We start from the raw sequence: 7,983 nt of genomic DNA on the forward strand, positions 1-7,983 counted from the left end.
CCGAAAAAAGAAATATAATTTAATAATCTACTTTAACATATGCAAATTATCCTAAAAATTGAAAAATTTCATGATAGACTACATTAGTAGTCGTAGTAGAAGTAGGCATATCTGAATCACAAATTAGAATTTTCAAGTCTTCTTTTTGGGTAACGACCTCATTGAAACCAACACAAACCGAGTAAACTAATATAGGCCGATTGAATTAGTTATATGGGCCGAACAATGTAGAACCACAAAATGGCCCATTCGTTTTTTATATATATATATAAAACAGCCCATCACACAACTCACATTCCCTCCTATATAAATCACTCTAATTTTCAACTCTAACCTAACCCTAATCTCTAATCCCCATTTCCGCCTCCTTCATCACTCATTTTCGCCTCCTTCATCATCAACAGACTCTCATTTCCGCGCCCTCATCAACACTCTCTCAATTCCGCATCCTCTCTCATCCACACCCTCATTTGCCTCCTCCCTCATCCATTTTCTGCCGCCCTCATGCACCCTTTAATCGTGTAAGATGAAAACGAAGGGGTGAAAACGTGCAAGGCAATGGAGATGAAGACAATGACGGTACAATCGTATACTCGCCTTTTTTTTCGATTTTTCATGACATGCAAAGTATTTTTCTTGCATTTTTTGGTGTTTTTGTAATTTTTTTTTTTTTTAAGTTGTTATGCGTTTTTACAATAAAAACAATCATATCTAAGTGATTATCGATAGGGTTAGTAAATTAATCTTTAAGTTTTTAAATAATAACATGCAATATCCGTATTTCAGACATAACACCTTCAAAATATGATCCTATTTTGTACCAAATAAATAAGGCCTAAATTACTTTCTATATATCAAATTTTTGTGTATTTTTGTGTATTATTTATTATATTCGAACTCCAAAAAGGCTTAGTTCTACGATAAACTTACTCATTTTAATTTTGTTGTTAATTTAAAACAAAATATTCGACTTTTTACAAAAAAATTTGGAGATATTAATGCTTCAATAGGCAGATCTGATATATTATTGTTGATTTGTATTTGTTAATAAATCAACATGCATTTTTATCACAATATATTTCATTTTAAGTGGAAAAATTCGTAGATCTATCATTTACATACACATTTTAATTTATATTTCAATTTAAAACAAAAAATATTCGACTTCTATAAATTTTATTGAGCTTCTAATGCTCTTAATACTCAGATCTGAGTTATGATTGTTCATTGGTAATTACTATTTTTTTTCACATATGGAATTTCTAATTAATTAATTTAAATAATAGGGCATTTTGCTTGTAATTTTAATAAATTGATTTATGAAATGTTATAATTTCATAAATTGATTTATGAAATTAATTAATCTCGACCTCTCGGGTTGTAGTTGACCCGAAATAAATGACTCAATTTGAATCGACTCGAAACTAATGGGCCTGACCTAATCATAATCTAATGGATCTAACCTAACCCTAATATAATGAGTCTGAAGTTTGACCCACATGGGTCTGACCCTATCCACATAGGTATGAACCGATCCAAAAATTCGACGACTTGACCCAAATTTCATCTTTTGTAGAATTTATTTCCATAGTATTAAAGTTGATGTATTTTGAATGATTAATAGAATTTGATGAAACGGAATTTGAGGTACTCTTTGATAATCACCTGTAAGGAACATGTGACTCTTTGATAATCACCCGTTTCTTTGACTCACATTTTTTTGTTAATGCAACAATTTTTCGACTTGTTGGGATGGTCTAAAATATTTCTAAAATTTTCAATTCAATTGATAATGTTCCCATTTATTCCTTATTTACATTAATTATGTTAATGTTCATTATCGTGTTGTTGGTACAGGTATGACTGTCGGAAGAATATGGGTTTTCATCAAATCTCGATCATATGGCCTGGTTTTTTACTCCAATCGTAGTTATTTAATTTTTTTTTTAAAATTGTAATCTGTGGAGTTGTAATTTTTGGTCTGTAATTTATTGTTTTAGAGAATGTAATTTTTAGTTTTGGAGTGTAATATATGGATATACCTAAATTTGTTTTTTTTTTAATGTTCAGATCATACGATAAGAGTGAATTATATTAAATGTAATTTTGGAAATTAATGAAGTAGTTACTGAAATTAATTTTTTATTAACGAAATGAGTAATGAGAGTGATTAAGGAAAGTAGAGGAGATAGAGTAATTAAATTGGATGAGTGAACTTGGGTTTTGATGTGGATCCCACCAATGACTGAATTTCCAAAAAAAAAAAAATCTTGTACAAATGACGTGGCGCATCCTGCATTCAGAATTATGTTCTAAATTAATAAAGATAAGATATTGCCTTCAAAAAAAATAAAGATAAGATATTAGTTTCATCTTTTAAAATTTCAAAGTTGTTTCTATATTTACAATTAGTATTTACACAGTTTCACATCAAAAAAAGTACCGAGTAAACGTTATCAATGAATTGGATTAACGAGAATATTACGTAACTCTACTCGAGTCTGGCGACTATTATTTTTTTGAAAATAATCACTTTTTAACATAAAACTAGTTTTGTAGCCCGTAAAAATCACGGGTTTGGTTGTTTCAGTTTTTTTTAATCGTTGTGGTGTTTGTGAAAGTGTAATTCTCTTACTGTTTGTTGTGTAATTAGGAGGACCGTAATCAAACTGATAATCAATTCAGTGCGAAGAATTCTAATAATGTTGTGATCAAATCGTGTTCTAGGTTCTGCATAAATGGCGTAAGACAACAATGTCGGTTATCAATGGCTGACGGGGTTCTATGAGAATCGGGTACTCAGTTTGGGGCATCGTCTTTGTAGCAAATAAAATTTAACTGCTAACAGGGAAAGTGAATAAGGGTTAATGGTAGAAGTAAATAAATTGTGATTCATTCATTTTGAGTAGGATTGAATTAAACCAAACCCCAAAAAAATAATAGTACTCTTCTTTCAGTAAGACAATGGGCTCTTGACCAGAAATTTTTTTAAAAAAATAAGATAATGGGAGTAGGCTGAGGTGGTAAAAGGTGGAACACTCATTAACTCTTTTTTTTTTTTTTTTTTTTTTTTTTTTAAGATAAGGATTATGTCTAATAATCAAATAATAATTTATAATTTATAATCCAAATTAATAGAAATTAATTGTGATAATCATACTTGGCAAAAAATTAAATGTGATAGGATGGCTTTTAACTATATAGTATAGATATATTTTTTGTGCATCACACTATACAACGACCGCACATAATAATTACTCGTATTTATTAGGAACTAGTTTGAATGCCCGTGCGTTGCAACGGGATAATTAGCTTATTTATAATGCAAAAAAACGTTATAAGCGTTTAATGTTTACATTATATGTCTAATGATTTGTTTACATATTATTAAAATATCTCTTTCAAAAAAAAATAAAAGATTAATATATACGTGGGTTAACTCTTATTTATAATCATATAATCACCCCACCTTATACTAATCTTTCGATGTGGGACAATTCTACTATTTATAAGTAATATATTAACAAAAATTGGATTTTTTTTCTGATGTGGGACCATTCTAATATTTATACGTAATATATATTTATCAAACCTGCATTATTTTTCAATGTGGGACAAATAATATACTCAAAATTACACCATCTTTTTTGCACTTAGTTCGACATCCAACCAGATCTCGAATACCGAATACGGACAATTGCTACTCATTATATTCCATAGTTATATTTAAATTTAATAATATGATCAAATACTCTCCATTAATATTTGTACGTTGTTTTTCTTCCAAAAAAATTGAACATAATTGAGATACGGAAATTTTCCGTGGTACCCCTTAATTTTGTTAGATTTTCCATGTTACCCCTACTTTTAAAAACCTGCCTATGGTACCCTTGAGGTTCCATTTTTTTGCCCATGGTACCCCCTAATATAAAGGCGGTTAAATGGACGTTAAGTATGATAGCGTGACAATAAAATAACAATTAATAAATAATACCCCCTTTATTGTTTTATTGGTACAGATATCTTTCTTTTAAATGCAAATTTAATTAATTATATCATTATAATATTGGAAATTTCTCAAGGTAACCTTGAACTTTGATAGATTACACATGCTGCCATGGACGTTTGTTTTCTATTTTTTTTATCATAATTAAAATATGTGCAAATGATAAGAACCTATACTTTAATGATAGAATATTTTTTAACACAATTCTAATTATATTATTTAAACATATTATATTTACCACACCTACATTATTTTTCAATATGGGACATATAAAATCTATAGGTAGAAAATATAATGATATAAACTTTTAAGAGCTCTCCAAGACAATACTTAAGCGACTCAAAAGATTTTGGGTTGATGCCTAAATTCCAAGTATGTTCATAGAATCACCCACATTATGCTATATTTCGATGTGGAAAAATTCTATTTTTTATATGTAGTATATTTATCACACCTATATTATTTTTCAATGTGGGAGATATAACATATTATGAAATACACCATCTTTAATATGTGCAAATTATATGAAATCTATATATACTCTAATGATAGCATTTCTTACCATAAATCTAATAATATTATTTTCATAATTTTTTTAACGACATTATTTTGTCAAATGAAATTTAAAAGTTTTTATATAAAAATTATAAACATCACTTGAATATAAAATAAGAAATACATAGTATATATTATAATAACTAAAAGATTTTCCAAACATTAACTTAGGTTAGAAATCATTATTGTAGAGACAGTAATACAAACTCTTTTTAGAGTTATCTCTGACAATACTTAAGGGAATCAAAAGATTTTGAGTTATGACTTCTATTTATAATCATAAGATCACCATGCCTTATGGTAATCTTCTGATGTGGGACAATTCTAATATTTATACATAGTATATTCACCACACTTACGTTACTTTTCAATGTAGGACAAATAACATACTAAGTACACCATTTTTTTGCATCTACTTTGACATCAACCCGATTTAATAATGAGAAAATACAATACAATACAATACAATATACACTCTAATGATAGCATTTTTTTGTCACAATCTAATTATATAATTTTCATACGATACTTTTTTTTTTCAAATGAAATATAAAGTTTTTATATCAAAATTATAAACATCACTTTAATATAATATAGAAAATGTATATATATGGGACATTTCTATTATTTATACATAATATATTCACAACACCTACATTATTTTTCAATATGGGACATATAACATACTAAAAAGTCTATATCTTTATATCAAAAAAAATTGGATTAATACCTAAGTTTCAAGGATGCTTCCTATTTATATTTATAGAATCACCCTACCGTATACTATTATTTCAATGTGAGATACATAATTTAATTATTTAGACGTAGTATGTTCATAATGCCTACATTATTTTTCTATGTGAAAGATATAACATACCAAGAAATACATGTCTCTTTTTAAAAAAAACCACTATTGTATACATATTATTTTTCTTTGAAGGTAAAACCACTTAGTCTCGATCATTAGATATTGATCTCTACATCGTACATATAACGCTTTATTACTGCATTCAGAAGACAACCATTAGTAAAATCTGTAGTTTTGTATTGTGTCAGAAGACTACCATTAGTAAAACCTTTAGTTATTTTTTGATTTTCTTGTTCATGTTCTTAACTCTTTGCCGGGTAGTTCCCAACGATTTCCACTTTATTTTTTATATCATATCGTAGATAATGATAGAAAATCTTAAGAGCTCTTTAAAACAATATTTATAAGACTCAAAAATTTTGGGTGGATACATAAGGTTCAAATATGTATCCTATTTATAATCAGAGGATCACATCACCTTATACTAATCTTTCGATGTGGGACAATTCTACTATTTATATGTAGTATATTCACCACACCTACTTTTTTTCCAATGTGGGACAAAACATACTAAAAAGTACACAATTTTACGTATTAAGAAGTACACCATCTTTAATATGTGCAAATAATATGAAATTTATACTCTAATGATAGCATTTTTTAACACAAAGCTAATTATATTATTTTCATAATTTTTTTAACGATATTTTTTTGCCAAATGAAATGTAAAAGTTTGATATAAAAATTGGAAATATCACTTGAATATAATTTAGGAAATATACGTATTATAATAATTAAAAGATTTTCCACTTTATTTTTTACATTAAAAATTATACTTTCCTAAATTGATTTTTGATGATGTGGACGCTCTCAGATCGCTCGAAAAAACTCTCTTTTATATATATATACTAGATTTAATGCCCGTGCGATGCACGGGCCACTTGTAATATTTTGTCTTATTATAAACCTCCGTGAACGTCAAGTTATAAATAACCACTGTAAATTTCAAGTCCTACCTATAAAAAGGCTCGATGAGACTCTATCTCCAAATCGATTAAATTACACATCCATTACATTTCTAATTCGCTAACCAAATAATACTCTAACTCTATTTCAGTCATCTGTTTGTATTTGATAAAATAACTTTTACAAAAATTAAAAAAGCTAAAGAAATGATTGAGATATAGGGGTAGTTACTATGAAGTAATAGTTAGACATAATTTTTCATTCAATTATAGCACAATCTTCCTTTATTTGTACCTAGCATATATGATTAGCACAAATTCTCATTTGTGACGGAGGTAAAGGGGCAAGGGGGAAGGTTGTGCTTGTGACCGTCACAAGTAAGACAGGCGGTATGACTAATATTTTAGTATATCGAATAGAGTTCCATTGCAAATAAAATTATACGCCAATTGTGTTATTACTCCGTGCTTATTAGTCGAGAAAGGACTCTTCTCTTAGTTAAATTTCAGCTCGTTTGCATAGAATTCCTTTTTTTAATCAAATTCTATTTAATAATAATTGTCCTTTATCTTGAGAGATGTGGATAAAACTTCTATAGAAAAGAATATAAAATTCAAGTTTTTGTTTACAATTGCTAACACTATTAAGCCCCACACAAACTCTAAAAGGAACGTTGAGAAAATCATACATTTTTTTTTTCAAATTATATTGGTAATTTTTTTTATTAAATCATTCTTAAACTATGAAAATAATATTTTCAATCAAAGCCAAATTTATTATGCTAACTTTGATTTAAGTTTAATATACATCTAATAGACAAAATATAGAGTTTGGAGGTAATTTTTTTTGGAGGTAAGGAGTAGTATATTAATCTGTATATATAAATATAGAGTTTGATCTTAAATGTAGCACCTAACAAAACTAAATGTCAATATACTAATTGACGTTAGCTTAGGTAATGAGTCATAATTGAAGATTATTACTCAAATTCATAATTTTTTATACATAAAGCCTTAATTATGCATTTAGTTAAAATTAATTTTTAATTAAAATTTGATGATTAATCTTAGTATATTTTAATAATAATAATTTCGTAAGAAAGAAGTTAGCATTTAACTATTTCACACACTATTTGTTCCCTATGTATTGACAATTTGAAAAAGAAGCACAATAGAAAATTTTCTACCCTGAGTTGAATATAAAATAAAACATGTATAATATATACGTTAGTCAAATTTTCATGTATTTAAATTCTATCTTTACAATTAAGATTTAAATATTATCTCATTACACAAATTCTCGTTTCAGATGATTGCTTTTCATCTGAAGCTTTAGACGATATATGTGACTATTTTATATATGATTAAAAAATCTCATCCTATTGCTTCAAAATAAAATGGACCGTCTAAAGTAAGACCAACTGATCTCATTAATTCTTAGTTTCTTACTCCACCCAAATTATACCAAAGTATAGATAGTTGACATGCATGATTCTACCTATAGAATAAACCAGTTTAATAATAAGACAGATTAAACCAGTTCGATCTCCATACAATTTTGTTTTCTCTTTGTTTAAAGCACAATACTTTAACCTGGCTTGTTCATATCGTGAATAATAAGGAATAGAATAACGAATCTTATATACTAC

General features: G+C 27.6%; 1 long non-coding RNA gene across 1 annotated transcript; it reads left to right on the forward strand.

Moving 5' to 3' along the window:
- The first annotated feature begins 300 nt into the window (after positions 1-300).
- Positions 301-2,149, forward strand: LOC141602536 (uncharacterized). The gene is made up of 2 exons (XR_012524512.1): positions 301-579; positions 1,858-2,149. It is a non-coding gene; the product is annotated as an uncharacterized LOC141602536 (long non-coding RNA).
- Positions 2,150-7,983: the final 5,834 nt, after the last annotated feature.

Source organism: Silene latifolia, chromosome 9, assembly GCF_048544455.1.
Source record: "Silene latifolia isolate original U9 population chromosome 9, ASM4854445v1, whole genome shotgun sequence".
In the NCBI taxonomy this organism is placed as follows: Eukaryota; Viridiplantae; Streptophyta; class Magnoliopsida; order Caryophyllales; family Caryophyllaceae; genus Silene; species Silene latifolia.